The following is a 17,154-nucleotide window of genomic DNA, read 5'->3' as shown; positions in this document are numbered from 1 at the left end:
TAAAGTACATTGTATTTGAGACATTTGAACTAGGGGATTGTGGGATTGTATATACAAAGCCATGAGCCAATGAGATGATTCCCCTAGCTGGTACCAACATAACAAAACATTTTACAGCGTCTCAATTCGCCACTTCAGTACTCCCTCAAGTAGTATTCTAGCTCAGTCGTGTTCACCTCATACCGTATATTTCCCAGCTGATGTTAATCAAGCAGCTGTCACTTAAGGGAGTTAGTCTCTATAAGGTTAATTGGCTGCCATATCTCGTGCCATGTTACCCATCCCTTTCCCACTGCATGGCGACCTGCGAGGAATTCCCAAGGCAGAAGACGTGCCTAGCTACCGGAGCTTCTAGTCTTCCTGACACATACAATGGATACCAAACTTCTGAAAACTAATACAGAAAACAACTACCCATTAAGATGTTTCTTGTTGTTTCAGTCATTTAAAACCTCGTTCAACCAAACAAAACGATGTAAATCATAAACAATAACTCGTCCTTTAGTTATATAACCAAACATTAAATCAAAAATCATGAAATTAACCCTAAAAAAGAAAACAAAATTTCGTTGACACCGGGTATGAACTAGGCCTGGATACGAAAAACGGGCTTCACGATTTACAATGGGATGAGAAACTGGTGTTGGTTAGTCTATGGCTTTGTCCCGCACCGATGTTTTTGTTCTTGCACTAAAACACGAAAGAACTCTGCTCATTCAAGCTGTTTATTTTTTCAAACGTTTAAAGTTTTGAACGTTCTTTGCTAGGATGGCCCTCTTCATCTGTGCCTAAACAATTGGCTTTATACACCTTTTATGTCACAGAGTAAGTTTGTCAAGTCTTTATCTGTGGTGCAACCATGGGAAAATTCTAAAATGCACCTTTTTCGCCCTAGAAATATTAAGTTTGTTTAGCTTTCACATTCTAAAAATTGTGATGTTTAATCGCTGGCAGTCCCTCAATTAATTTCTTAAGTAAATTTAGTTTAAGTCAAATTGTATTACATATAACATAGGCAATTCTCCTACAGTGGAACATAGATGAACTAATAACAAGCATATACAAGGGAGAATGTTTTATCTATGATCACAAGTCTCACATGGGGATTACCTATCAAATAAGACTTGTTATCAAGGATGACTTCTTATCGAGGTTTTCAACAATATATAATTACGAGTAATATAAAATCAAGGTTATTTGAAATAGAGGACCGCTTGTTATCGAGGGTCTCGTTATTGAGGTTCCACTGTATATTCATTTTGTACCATGCCAATGTGAATTACGATAGTGTATTGTTTAAAGACTGAATAAAAGAATATTCATTGACTATTCACTGCAGTGAATCACGATAGTGGTGAAAACTACTATCACGTCCGTACAGCTTGTGGAATATAAAAAGACAGTTCCTTCGCTTCGTCTCCGTAGCCACGTAGCATCGGACAATCTGTTCTGTTCTCCTAGTTGTAAAGACCGGTTTTGATATGGGCAATGACCAAATGACCACTCTGCCGTGCCCGCTATCACGATTTCCTACGGCAATTATTCGATTTTGAGCCCAGCAGAAAATGAACACTTTGTAAGTGGAATGTGAATTGGTGGTTTTGCTCCATCTTGGTTTACATACAGGAAGTCGGATGTAATAAGGAAAACTTCTGTAGGCGAAGTAATATGTTAGCACTCAGGGATCGTGTATTGCACCAAACAGAGTTTTAGCGATGTAGAAGTTGAAGAAGATAAAGTTGTTGAAGATGAAAAATCTCAAATTCTAATGGTGATAAAATGCGTCGATTATTATAACACAAAAATAATGTACAATAATACCAAAAGGTTAATATATATCCTATATTAAATGACAAATATTATACATACAATGATTAGCCACTCCAGTGTTGCGGTTAACATTGCAATTTTTTTTTACGGGCTTAACAATGGGATTAGTATATTGTTCCAAGTTACGTTACGAAAAACTATCGTAGATTTATTTGACAAAGCTATGGGCAGAGCCCTGATGGAATTTCAAAAATCTTTTATTTAATGGCAAATCCACGTGTCACGACCTATCAAGCGACACCTTGGAATGGTGATCGATTGCTCGACAACTTCAAATCAATTATCACAAAAAGTCATGTTTGCCTACTAAATAGATTCCAAATCATATATCTCGAGGTAAGTTTAAATGGACAAAACTGTTTTGAAATAAATAAAACTATTTATTTAACTTTGGGTAAAATCTTCAGCTCAGGTTTAGTAGATCAGCCGGAAAAATCACACAACTCATTTATTTAGCCAGATCATCGATCTCTATTAGATTAACGATATTACATGCATTATTCAAGTCAACTTGACTAAGACTTACTATTAACTAACATGTGTTACAATCGCGGAAACATATAGAAACCAACTCCTCTCTACGATTCAATAAATTTCGTCTATTCGGTTGCTTGTAGAAAAGCTTTTGACAACACAGAACCGTGAGCATCAAACATAGTTTATTTCATCACAACCATCGTAGAGTCGTCAGACCATAACTAATCCTTGGGAACTTGTCGCAATTAGAGTTAAGGCTTACACAAACTTTCCATCGCTTCTTTGACACCTCCGAATAGTTGAATAATTTGGTCCGTAAAATCTTAAGAAATAAATCCATAATTTTGGAAAGTTATTTTAAGTCACTAATTTAGTAACGTTGTTGGTTATCAATCCAAACAAATACCGGTATCCCGGTATGTCTTTTTTACACTTAAATTAAAAATTTGTAAAATTATTTCAACAAGATTTATTGTACTGTAAATGAATCTAAAATGTAAACTAATCAAATAAATGGGATTAACTGGAAATCTGCTTGAGAAGGACTAAAACAGTCACAGTTAAGAACAAACGTCACAGTTTATTAATTAGTTAATCCTTAAGAATAATTGTGTGTCTTAACAATTAAATCATTTTTAATGCGTTGTAAAAATCAAGGTTTTGGTCTTTAAACGCATTTCAACCACTAGTATTATCAAGGACCAAGCAAACGTGCCCGTTGAAGCAAACACATTAAAACATCCAAAACGTTTCGTTGGTGTTTTGTTTATTGGATATGATTGTTGGTTTATTGTATTGGGGGTTTTCAGTCCGAACAGCATATTTACATGATACAATTTTCAATACTATCTATCAATATGTTAGTTAACTTATAAATTGTATTTAGCTAAACTTGAATTCGATATTAACGTATATCCAAGCGTATATTTTATAACATGACAATCATTGAAATAACATGTAAAAATCACATAGTCTTGTAAAATCATAAAAAGATTATATGATCAAATTTTTGTTTTATAATATTATAATTACGTTTGGTTAACACCTACGTCATCGACACTAGTGTAAAACAATCTTACTCTAGCGAAACCGAAACATTCTCGCTGGACATGGACCATTTGGATGAAATTAGATTACATCACGAAAAGACATTTTCCTTATGAGGTACCCCCTCACCATTGCCGTCTACCGGTGTGGTCTACAGGTATACCCGCTCTGGCCCATTTAAGATAATTATGACATGTCTTAAGTGATGAATGTGCAAGTCCTTCCTCTAATAATGGTTATTAATGGGAGTGCAAAACTTATACCCTTCTAGACGTAAGGGTGGTAAGTGGGTGCAATTAGAGGAATTAGAAATGTGTTTACCTAGTACAGCATGTAGAATCGAGTCGGTTTCTTGAAAAGCAACTGAATTTCCTCAAAGGTGAAATGAAAATGGTTTCTTGAGATAATTTTCAAGAGCTCATAAAGCTTCCGTAAAAACAGTTGAGGTAATATCTTTTGTAAAATGAAACTTTTGTTTGAACATAACAATAATGTGGATTTGCGTGAATAAAATAACCCAACCACAGATGCCAACGGAATTTAATAAAATCCCGTAAATGTTTTTGTTCAGAACTCAACCTATGATAAGTTTTAATTGTTTTATTTCTGTAAAATTAGGCTAAAAACGATGTAGTTATGATGATTATTATTTAACATTAATTCAGGTATATGGTTGTTTAATGTGTGTAAGAAAAGAGCGTTATTTTGAAAATAATCACAGGAAAATTAATACATTTCTCTAGAGTCATACTGGCAACTACTCATAAAACCCCAAACAAGCCTTTGCACGTTTCAAGAAAAAAAACCCTACGTATAAAAACTAGCTTTTGATTTAATCATAATGAAAGCACACCCGAAGGTGAATGGCAATTATCTGTAACAATTATTTGAGATGGGGAAGCAACTTAGGTGTGTATTTAACCCAAATATGAGTGAAGGATGAGTGTAGAATGGAGTGTGATGACCTGTGTAGCTTTGTTACTGACCATGAACAGCTGTTTCATTCATTTAAAGCCCAATCAATGATCAGGAACAGCTGAGCTTAGTTTCAAACCATCAAAACTGACATTTCTCAGGATCGAACTGGTGACCTTTTAATTGCTAGGAGAGGACTTAAACCACTCGGCTAACCAGTCAGTTTTAAGTGTAATTTAAATTTAAGTGTAGGCCTACTGTATATTTCATACACCAGGGAAAGATTTTCATGTATCTATAATGTTTACTTATACAATTAAAGTAACACGTAGGTAGTCTGTTCCATTGTCGACGGTTCCTCATAATTCAAGTTACCAGACCACAGGTTATTAATATAATAGGCATATTGGCTTTATATCTGCAAAGCAAAGTAGGCTTACTGTTGGATAATAACGATAGTTCCATAATAGGTTATTATGTAATTGTGATGCTTTTCCACACAAATGACGACTAAAAGACTTAAGTTGCAAAGAAGGTCGAGAATACAGCAGAAAATGTAAAAACTTTATGGCATAATTCAATTTTCGTTAATATTCTACAGACAGAAATTGATGTTCTCCAGTTAGACGAAATCTACGTGATATTCAGACTTGACTCGATATCCAAAACGGTTTGGAAATCATGGCTTCCCTATAATTTCTGAAGATAATAGAAAGGTTGGGATTGAGAATAAATTGCTTTGACCCATGTGCCTTTATTTCCAGTGTCTGAAGATTTCTTTTAGTTTTCTTGAGAATAGGTTCCCCCATTGCAGAGGTTTTTAGTAGTTTTCCTTGTTATCTTTTATTATTTACCTAAACTAAATGTACAAAACTATCGTAATTAATTAGAATTTATATTTTTTTAAGGAGGTTTGTTTTAATTGGTACTACTGTATAACATATTCAATACAGTTGTCGTAATATAAAAGTATTAATGAATTTCTTTAAATCATGAACATTTTCCACAGAATTTTAAGTACCGTGGAATAGAAACAGTTGGTACTGACGCAATTTGCACTAAATTCCTATTTCTAAAGCTTAAAAACTATATATTGTTTGATTTACATAAAAAAAAATGTAAAAATATTTCTAGAGGTGGTACGTTTTTACTATCTACCACTTACTAATTTAAAGAAAGCAACGTTAAGGGGTAAAGCGATTATAGTGTGTATAATGGAACCTGTCTTGTGACCCTCCATCTGGGCCTTGAACCCATGTAGACCTGGCAGGGGACAAGTTCCATCAGATAGATAGTAGTAGCCATAGGACCACAAATCAAGCAGTTGAAACCACATCATATTTTATAGCAATTATCTAGTTTATCTCGCTTTTGTTTTCTCGGTTTTGAACTCTTTCTGTAAAAGGAAACGATCAATTTTTTCTATATTTTATACTTTTACGGATCTATAATATTACGTTATTAGATTAAAATTATACTCACTTTGTTTTTAAAAGAAGTGTAGCCTAGATCTCAATACATGGGTCAGCGTCTGTGAAAAACAACAGAAACTGTTATTAAAGATGTATAAGTTCCAGAACAGTTTTTCGCAGTTAAATATTAACAATGACGATTTCGTGTTACGGTTCTATCTCACGCAATAGACGTATTAAAGAGCTATCATATTCGGTATGAATATTAAACAGTACTTTACAAAACCAAACTAACTTTAGACATTAGTTTAAAATATGATTAACACAATTGTTTTTGACAATAATTCAATTCAATTACTTTTATAAACTATACTGTCATGTAATTAAATATATGAGTGCGCTGAGCTGCAGATACAGTATTCAAAACATTTTCTTCATATCGACGTTTTACCATAATTCTTCAATTTTAGTCAAGCCTCTTTACATGAAGCTTAGTGTATAAATTACTAATAAAACTGTGAGCTACCTATACTACCTTTCTTTTAACCAAACATAACCCTCTTACTACCAAATAAAGCATTACAAACATTTTTTTGTATTAACAAACACCAGTTAATTGCATTGTCCAGCTGTTTTATTAAATAAATAAAATGATATATATATTTTTACATTAGAAGCATGTCAGACATAGCCCTTTGGAAATCTGCCTGTGGGGCAGATCCCTAAAGACTTCGTCCATACCAATAATTCGTCGGCAAATCTACACCATCTAAGCTTCATTTTGATGTGCCATATGCCTATATTTTTACTTGGTAAATGATCTTAACCGTTTACTTAAAAATGCATTGTATCACTTTAATAATATAATAGATATCCACGAATCTTTTATTATTGTTTTCACTGCAAGAGGGTCTGTGACTGCAGAAGACTGCCGACTCAAACAACATACGAAAGATTTCACCTGCAACCGCATACTTATCCCGGCCTTCGCGTTTGCGGTTTGTGGTTGTCAACAATCAACGTCAACAATAGTCATCAGCTGTTGACGTGACGTCATCATCTTATGACGAACACGTCTTAAAATGTATGAAGAAATACTTACAAACAAACCAAAGACACTATACATATACGAGTAGAATGCTGCCAGGGCTGGCATAAGGGTTGACAACATTATCTTAAATCTGAATCCGAATCAGCGTGCACTCTGGACGTACCGTTATACAGATTATTAATCCGTGCAGCGCTTCAACTTTACGCATTCATTACAACCTATTCTTCGCCCAACAACAAAACAAACGACTGACACTAATTAACACTATCTTAAATTAACATCTCATTTTTCACATTCACATAAGAAATAAAATAACTTAGGCCCTAATTACTAAAGTGTGAAAATTCTAATCACCGTCAAACACGAAAACATCATTTAATTGACCATAAAACTTAATAATTTCCGTGATATATCTCGGAATGAAGTCCAGAGTACGCTGTTAATAAAACCAAGGCCACTACAGCAGTTACTGTTACGAATTTTCTGCAATGAGATTTCTAGAACCTTGAAAACCCTTGATGGTAATGGTTATGATTATATGCGAAATGTCAGGATATCACTTGAACATTTAGATGTATTTTTAGTCTGGGAATGGACTTAATAAGCGGGTATAAATATTTATGTGAAGTTGGTAACATGTGTTTAGCTAGATTGGTCGGATTAATGGTATTGGAATTTAATGGAGTTTCTTGGTCAATCAAGTCTATTAGCACTTGCGAATTAGTATCTTCTTTGACAAAACTTCATGTCAACTCTGGTTAGCTATAGTAAAATACGGATTGTTGAAGAGAATTTATGTTGGATTCAGTATTCTTACGGGAAAAGTATTTCCAACTCTTTGTCTAAGATGCAAGTTTCAATTATTAGAATTGTTGCAATCGTCGTGCGTTTCATATTTAAACAATTATTCAATCAAGTGGTTTAATACATTCTTGCCCAAAAACCAAAACCGTTTAAGAATATTTCCCACATCATGTGTTGTTAGTTTCATCCTGTTGCTCATCTGGTTGTAATGTTATTGTTATTCTTTGCTTCAATAACAGATCAAACGTTGGTGAAACTATTTATTCCAGTAAATTCAAATCAAATTAGCCCAGCTTCCAAGGAATTGAACCAAAAAAGTGTTATAACTAGTTATGTAAAACTCGCTACAACCGTGGAAGAAACCCATCGAAATCACAAGGCCAAACACACAAAAACTGGTACCTGTTGAACAAATGACCTTGCTGAAACCTTATTATACCAGCTGCACTGATGTACACAATGGATTTTCGGGAATGCTTTTAGTGGTTTCTTCCACGTCATTGGTCAATACCAATACCTGTGTTGAATATATTATCATTCCGCCTTTACACTTACGTATGAAATTATACAAGGTTTGCTCATCAGCTGCTTATTTGTCAATACGCCTTTTCACAACGTTCATAATGCCATGAACGTTTATTACAGCCTTGGTGAATACTTCTTCAAGAAGAAGATTAAATGTACAAGCGACGAATGAATGGCGAGAAGTCTTTGTCACTAAATAAGTGAAGTTCAAGACTGTCTGAGTTGGTTGTCATAAGTACTGCCATGGATGAAATCCATCAAACAATATTTCAAAACTTTCTAAGGACTGACACCAGCAATAGATGCATCTAAATGACCTATGAGGGCTTTAACGTTGAGAAATACAGGTGCGTACATCGTCAAAAAATACTGTTTACATCAACAGCCGTCTTTAATCAAGTTTTTAACAATTATTCCTGTGGGGAGCATCCATTTAACACTCGTTCATCGGTTATTTTCGTTTTACAACTAATGTGTCGTTTTCGCAACTTAATGTGTTGTATGCATACAAATCTAATCGTATCTAATAGAATGAGATGGAGAATATCTCGTGTTTTAGACAAAATACTGTGCTCCTTCCTTTTTCAGTACTAGATTTTATTTCATAATTACGATCAATAAATCATCAATCTTCTCACAGAGACACAATTCTGAGCAGTAAACATAAACAACAAAATAGTTTTGAGCGTCATACAAATTACAAAGAACAATCAAAATTGAACCAATCCTTTGTTAGATCATGAATTCTCCCACCGCAATTATTATCACTCATGCCAAAACCTTGGAAAACAAAAAAGACAAAAGTAAACAGAGGAAGCAGAGAATGTTACCATTAACAGACAAGTTGGTCAACAATGACTAGTGATTCACTGGGATGGTTAGCAAGGTTACGTAGCAAAACTCTCCATCGTCATCAGTGTTGGTCGAGTCATTGTTATTGTGCATTGTTGTTGTTCCTGGTCTCTGTTCAGTTTCACTTCTCCATCTGTGTCGGTTAAACGCTCTTGACGTGTTACAACATTTACAATGTTCTCGCATTATTGTTGCATTGTTCACAATGTTTTTTAATTGTTCTAAAGATCAAAACTATGAATACCATTATACAACGAGGGATTATATTTACTCAGTCGTGATACCTCTAACCTCTGTCTTCAGCAGGAACATAATTCAACTCTTGTTAATTATTGTGCTTTCAAAAATTTTAGATATTTATTTTTTTTTTTTTATTCAATCACTGAACAGCACTACAGCCTAGAAGAAGTTTATAAGCTTAGAAGCTTGTTTTATGAGCTAGCGGTATGCCATCATAGAAAAATGGATGGATTTTATATAAGATTCTAGTAGTTCAGCCATTGTAGAAAAAAGTGTTTTTTCAACGCTCTGATAGATTACCATTGCTTAGAAAAACAAGTCAGTACAATTATAGTGGGAATGGTTCAGACCAAAGACTTGCATCGGTGACAGATGTCATGTAAAAAGCCTGAGCGTAATTTAAGCGTTCAATTTCGTCACCGAACAATACATTTTTACAAACGATTGGATCACACATTGAAAAATGTTTTAAACTTAGTATGAACCTAATATAACGTCTATTTCAAGAGGTTCTTGCAGTCGATTAAACTTTTACGCCGTATATTGATACCAGCTAACACTCCTTATAAAGTGCATGTGGCCATTCCGCTTAGAAATTTAATAGTCTGGCTGTACATTCAATCTTAATATGCTAATGAACATTCGGCTATTAAACGTTACAAGGTAGTAACCATCGTCATCTGCTGTTTATTCCACCTGTCTGCATAAATGCTTATACCTACAAAGAATAATTGAATACAGAATTGCCTAAGTTACCTACAAGTCAAGACATTTCATTTTTCAATGTTCTATACCTCAAACCCTCACAATACCATCAACAGAAAATTATTCTTTGTGAGTACACCCACAACCAAGTTCCATCAATCTCTAAAGTAACCTTAGAATTTGAAGAGTCAGTGAAAGTCTTTCCCAGGCGTCTGATGATGCTGATGAAGATTTCTGCATGACGGCAGCTAAAACTACGCCATTTCCGGATGATGGCTGTGAACATAAAGCTAACGGCGTTGTGAAACAAGTGAATCTGATGACTTGAAGTTTCTCCGTCACCACTCGACATTACGTATTCACCAATCATCGTCCATCTCTGTACGGCCCCGTACAAGACTGAGTACTTTCTCTATGAAAGGAATCTGATTTGATATTATATCGTCCATGACGCTCATCATAGCTCGTTATTTTGAAGTGCACAATCTGCATTATTGCAAACATCGCGTCACTACTGCCTGCAGCTGGAAGTGCCTTTCCATTCCTCGTCAGCATTTTCCTTAGTGTTTGGCTGTTTCGTCATCAAAGGCTATACTGTGTGGAACTACTTTAGACCATATTACAAAACAAGTAATTATTGGGGGGTGCTAGCCTAGTGGTTAGTGTTTCGGACTTCGGTGCGGGAGGACGGGTTCAATTCCTGACACATTCACAAAACTTTAGTATGGGTTTGGACCGCTTTCCCTTAAAAGGAGTATAGAATGGCCACTGCCGTACAACAAACCTTGCTTCATAAATGCAAAACTGTGGTACGTTTAACTGTAGATGTAGTACGGTGTTGTTAAAATTTTCACTTCCATACTAAATTTGTGAGAGGTTTATAAATATTTCGTGGTTAAAGGGAGCCTTTGACAGAGTTGGTATGCTATGTTTTCTGTTTTACTCGGTAAATTTGTCAGATTACCAAGTGAGGGGAAAGAGATGTAATTAAGGCGGGATTACAGATGTAAATAATAAAGAGGGGAAATAAATGTTTTTACCTCACAATGAAACTCATGTGTTGTGTTCAGTTACTGTATGTATTTTACAATATAACAACTGGCTACATCCATTTTATACAGTTGTATGTGTATACTTGAGTATCTAAAGCCAGTGAAACTACAGAAGACCTTTTACGGTATTGATAATTTTTTTTTTATCCACTTAAATGTTCTTTTTTGCCTTTGATGCAAATGCCGTTGTGCTATACATCCCGAAAAAATACATACCTAATTTTATGTTGGAATGTATAATAGTCCTAATACTAATATTAAAGCGGTGCATGTTTTTAGTTTCAGAAGTTGTTGTTCATTAAAAATGAACAATCTCCTGTCATTTGCAGATCTTTCTTGAAACACAGGCTTATAGTAGTACTGACAAATTCATGATAAAAGTCATCCGAAAAGTAATTATAGGTTAAACACTTCAATATAAATCGTTTCAACCTTTCAAACAGGTTGTTGCAAAATTGTATGGCTCGTTAGCTACCGCACGAAGCTTTCACGGTAATTGATAATCGAGAACTGAATAGATGTTAAGTAGAAATCAATCGTACATTGAACGAGTCTTGTTATTGCTAAAATCCATTACAATGAGTTCTGCTACTCTATCTTAGATAGGCTAAGTGTTGGGGAGTGAACTGGTCTACTCTTGACTTAAGTTAACTTAAGTTACTCTTAACTCTGGACTCTAAGAGCGCGGCCCTGAGGTCCTGGGTTCAATCCCCGCCAAATAACCAATGGATAGAATCCAAGTGATTTTGTCGCAACCTCTAGGTCTAGCCTGAAGTAGGTCTAATGTGAAAACAATCCCGGGCTCGTGCCTAGCGCCTTAAGACAAAATAAGTAGGCTAAGTATTAAAGCATGCATTTAATCTGATAAGCAGTACTGGTGCTTGCTTTTTACACTGGGCTATTATTGTGCTTGATATTTACAATGGCATTGACTTCTAAAGTGTTAATCGCTTTGTCCCACAAGTTGTTCTTCTCTAGTCTTTCAAGATACGGACGTAAATGAAATGGTAAACTTTCACTTTTTGTTCAATGCCCAGATAGAGTCATTCATAAATGTACATTATTCAACAGTAAACTACTTTCTAGCGAACACTAGGCAAGGTTTGAGCTACTAGACTGAAATGTTAGGAAGATGTAGGCCTATTGAGAAGGCTTTAATCTAATATGGATAGTTTACTTTTAACCCTATTTTTTTAATGGTTAATATGATGAAATAATCTATGTAGGCAACCAAATTTTCTGCTATCTAAATTTATAAATAACTTAAATTGCGTTAAAATACCTCATGAAACCAATGAAAAGTTGATCTATGTTTTAGGCAATCCATAGTAGACTAATCGAAAAATCCGTTGAAAACCATTCTGATAAGAGTATTATCTTCGACTATTAATACACCATCAGGGTTAATATGCATTTTAGGGTTTGCACGCGATTTTTGAAATTTTTTTTCATTCTACTCGAAATTTAACGCTGATTCCGAAAATGACATTCTTTTTCCGCGGAAAACGACCATAACGCGGAAAAACGACCAAAACGACCAAAAACTCTTTTTTTACCAAAACACGTCATGTGGGTACTCAAATTAACCGGAATATTTAGCAGATCACGACTATGCAAGAATTTTTTGGATCCGAGGTCAAATAAGCGAGATATTCACGAAAACGTGATACTACCAGCAATAACTCCAACTCACTAGGGGACAGGTGGGAATTCAGGGTTTTGGGTGGGGGAGACATCTAACGTGGTTTATCGTTGTAATTTAATGTGTAAAAAATAATGGGTAATTAGTCGGGAGAATTATGGGAGATATGCTTGAAATTGGGAAATTTTTCAGTACCAACCTATTCATTGGTTGTAGTAGCACCAATTGCTACATTGCCGTATCCAATGTTGCTCGTTAGGTTAGGTTAGGTTGGTTAGGTTAGGTTAGGTTAGGTTGGTTAGGTTAGGTTAGGTTAGGTTGATTAGGTTAGGTTAGGTTAGGTTAGGTTAGGTTGGTTAGGTTAGTTTGGTTAGGTTAGGTTAGGTTGGTGTGGTTGGTTAGGTTAGGTTTGGTTAGGTTGGTTAGGTTAGGTTAGGTTGGTTAGGTTAGGTTGGTTAGGTTAGGTTAGGTTAGGTTAGGTTAGGTTGGTTAGGTTAGGTTAGGTTAGGTTAGGTTAGGTTGGTTAGGTTAGGTTGGTTAGGTTAGGTTAGGTTAGATTGATTAGGTTAGGTTAGGTTAGATTGATTAGGTTAGGTTAGGTTAGGTTAGGTTGGTTAGGTTAGGTTGGTTAGGTTAGGTTAGGTTGATTAGGTTAGGTTAGGTTAAGTTAGGTTAGGTTAGTTTGGTTAGGTTGGTTAGGTTAGGTTAGGTTGGTTAGGTTAGGTTAGGTTGGTTAGGTTGGTTAGGTTAGGTTTGGTTAGGTTGGTTAGGTTAGGGTAGGTTAGGTTAAATTAGGTTATGTATAATATCATCCCTTTTACCTGTTAAATTAAAACATAAACAATTATAATAAAATAATGACCAGCTGATCCTGATCAGCTGGTATTTTAACACAGACAAAAGTTAGAGCAAAAATCCAAAATAGCATCGCATATTTACGTGAAAATCTCGCTTATTTGACCTCGGATCCAAAAAATTCTTGCATAGTCGTGATCTGCTAAATATTACGGTTAATTTGAGTACCCACATGACGTGTTTTGGTAAAAAAAGAGTTTTTGGTCGTTTTGGTCGTTTTTCCGCGTTATGGTCGTTTTCCGCGGAAAAAGAACGTCATTTTCGGAATCAGCGTTAAATTTCGAGTAGAATGAAAAAAAATTTTCAAAAATCGCGTGCAAACCCTAAAATGCATATTTACCTATTGATAGTCAAAGGTAGTATCCTATACTCTTATATGAGGAATGTTTACTTGTATGTATGTATACTTGTATACTTGCTTGCTTGATCAAAGTTCTCAAAAACTGCTTCGACGATTTTCTTCAGTTGTAAATCATTTATTTCTGGCCTAAAACCGTGATTGACTAAAGCCTTTACATCCGGGAAATTCTTATTTCACTACACAACATATTTTAAAATTTAATATTGGTCTTTTGGGCTACTAACTAACCATGTTGGTTGAAGAAATTTACAAGGAAAAGGTAAACAGAAGACTTGTAACATGTGTTTATAATAAGCCATCCACAGTACACTAGCAAATTGTAAATTACAGTACAAAGGGAAAAACATCAGTTGTTAGGATTGAGCAAAGATTACTCTGAAGGTTACTCGATATAGGTGTACAATGAAAATAAACTACCTAGCCATGGCTCGGTCCCCAGGTACTAGGAAACTTAATCAATGAATGGGATAGGACTGGACTAACTTCAGTTGGTATTTAACCATGATTACGTTTGCCATAAAATATATGTTTTAGCCTAGCTAGAAGTTGAATTTTATAGAATAAATTTCAATTCATTTCCATTCTAGGTTCTGAGCTATTCACCAATAACAAAACTAGGTTTGACACTTTATTTATACAATATTAAGCTCACATTAGCACCATGTTCATGTCTCGGCTTGTATTCACTATTGGCATGTAAAAATGGTAGTCGTTGTATGTTATTTACACGGACATTTTTAAGGTTTCTGTAAAGGAACGCTCGGATACGTCGTATAAATGAGGTAAATAACACCTGATTTTCTCACAAACACCAACGCACACACTTATATACTAGAAAGAACACAACTACTAGTAACATGATTTTATCTTTAGAAATGCAACAAATACTGAGAAAGTTAGAGGGAAGAAGAAGGAGGAAGATGGAGGAAGATTGAGGAAGATAGAGGTAGATTGCGGAAGAGGGAGGAATAGGGAGGAAGAGGGAGGAAGAGGGAGGAAAAGGGAAGAAGGAGGAAGATTGAGGAATAGGGAGGAATATGGAAGAAGAGGAAGAGAGAAAGAGGTAGGGAAGAGGGAGGAAGAAGAGAGAGGGAGGAAAAGGGATGAGGAAGGAAGAGGGATCAAAATGGAGGAAGAATGAGGAAGAGGGAGGAAGAGGTAGGAAGATGGAGGAAGATGGAGGAAGATGGAGGAAGAGGGAGGAAGAAGGAGGAAGATGGATGAAGATGGAAGAAGAGGCAAAAGTCAAACATGAAAGGGAGTCTACAATCAAGATGAAACCAACAAGTCACGAATAGTAGAAACTAATTAATAAAAATCCTCGACCACATAATTATTCCAACTGATTGGCGAAGCACGAACATAACTGGATGTGGATTGGCGCAATCTCACCAGGTCTACTTGAAACGTCTCGTTACAACTAGGAAAGACGCGTTTGAATTTACCATGGTCCTTTGTGAGTGGAGGCTGCTTTAGCGTAAATTTAGAATTAGAATCTATATGTAATATTTTCTAATTGAAACTTTCTCTTGAAAATACCTATCAATGAGATAGTTTGGGACACATAGACCCTCTCTATCCTTGGATAGGGTTGGAGTATTCACAGTTACTGATTATATTAAGAGGGCGGAGTTCTATTTTAGTACTTGGTAATGAGTATAGGGGTTTGTTGTTTTGTATGTGGGGTATGTGTAAGTGGACGTGGTCAGCGTGTCTTCACGTTGTTGTTGATGTGGTTATTGTAGTTGGTGCGAGGTTTCTACAAACAGTAGTACTTGCAGACCTGTAACTGTAAATCAATCGTATGGATCAGATACTTTACTACGTTCCATCGTATGGTTCTCTATAACAATGAAATTTATTATTTGCTTCATATACGTGTGTTTTTTTATAAACCATAGAGGCGATCATCATATTTTCTATATTTTATCTTATAGACTCAGAAAAATGCTAATTGGAAAGATGTCCTCTTCTTCTATACCCTAGAGTACTTATACATTGTAATATGATGGTGTAATCTTCACGCTAATAACAAACTCCTATCTTTTGATCTCGAAATCACCAAGTTTTTGTTTTTATTTTGTTATTAGATTATATTTTATACTACCTGACAAGTTAGGGGGTTTGGTGGAAAATGAGTGAAGGATGAGTTTTGGATTGATAAGATGGTAGTTTTTGTTTCTGACGAAATCATTTGGCTCTTTAGTTATTGTTTATTAGAACTTCAATAATCAAGGAACCACTGACATTTCGCGGGATCGATCCGGTGGTCTTCTGATAAGAGGAGTAATGAAAACCATTGTCGTTTACAACAATAAGCATTGTAATATTGATTAGCTTATCTAGTTTGTTTAGAAAATTCGTTTATAATCATGGAAACCGCGTATGAATACTCAGTTGAAAATGCATAGATACTGTTCCAGCGCATCTCGAAATCCAACCTTAGCTGCGGCAGGTTACTATTATCGTACGGTCTAAATACGGTAATCGAGTGAATTAAAGGATATGATTATGTATGCGCAATAGTTGGTTATTAAAGATTACAACAATTGTGGATTTGATTATTATGGTACGTAATCAATACCACTCGCTATATAAATTACAATAACATACGTCGTTTCAAAGCAAGCATATTTTCCGCATCTGGGCCATAACTATACCTTAACTAACTGCCATAAAATTCAATCTACATCCTTACAATAGCATAGTGAATAAGTTACATAAAAAAGTGAAGATTTATCACCAACTTTTTACATTAGTTTATAATGTGTAAATACAATTATAAGTTTGATTTCTGATTCCGGAGCTTAAAGCAACCGTTATGAAAAATAAATAAATGTGTCTAACTAGAATGCATAATGTTTTAAAAATACTAACCTACTTTATAACCTACAGTTTCGCATTGTCAATTTCGTTTATTATATTTACTGGAAAACTATCGAGTACAACAGCAAAACCTTTCGGAAATCTACCAAAGGAAGTACAGTACTGTAAACTTTAATGATAATTGTTTAACAATAGAAACAAAAATATAAATCAAGAAATTACGTACGGGAATTTAGTAGTCAACTAAAACTGAAGTTATATCAATATTTCCATTTATAATCCAAGCAAAGTCAAACATTTACTGTAAAAAAAGCTGCCAAGATGAATTAAAACATGTAAACATTATTATTTTCCTATTCTTTCCTCAAAAAGTCGAACAGAAAGAAAAATAATTTGCATAATTTTTCTTTTGAAGATTCCTGAGCTTCGATTTGTATACACCAATGGTTATACAATCATTCTTATTTCCAATGGAAAAATCTCAGAATAATAAACTAACATGATAGTTCTAAAGAATGTTTTTATATTCAACCACGTGCTGGTTATAACAAATTATATTG

The 17,154-nt window shown here is 34.9% G+C and overlaps 1 protein-coding gene across 2 annotated transcripts in view; it reads right to left on the bottom strand.

The window, feature by feature from the left end:
* LOC129001030 (alpha-tocopherol transfer protein-like) overlaps window positions 1-17,154 on the bottom strand; it is a 43,672-nt gene that overhangs the window by 22,609 nt on the left and 3,909 nt on the right. Inside the window, exon 2 of one of the 2 annotated variants that reach the window (XM_054428171.1) lies at window positions 5,752-5,800. The exons of the other annotated variant lie outside the window; for it this stretch is intronic. The gene's annotated coding sequence lies outside the window, so the exon portion shown is untranslated. The remainder of the gene's footprint in view (window positions 1-5,751; window positions 5,801-17,154) is intronic. 2 annotated transcript variants of the gene reach the window in all.

The sequence above is a fragment of the Macrosteles quadrilineatus genome, unplaced genomic scaffold (genome assembly GCF_028750875.1).
Source record: "Macrosteles quadrilineatus isolate MER2022 unplaced genomic scaffold, UCM_ALF_1.0 Scaffold_8__2_contigs__length_117827958, whole genome shotgun sequence".
NCBI classification, from domain to species: domain Eukaryota; kingdom Metazoa; phylum Arthropoda; class Insecta; order Hemiptera; family Cicadellidae; genus Macrosteles; species Macrosteles quadrilineatus.
This window is presented reverse-complemented; position numbering and strand designations above follow the sequence as displayed.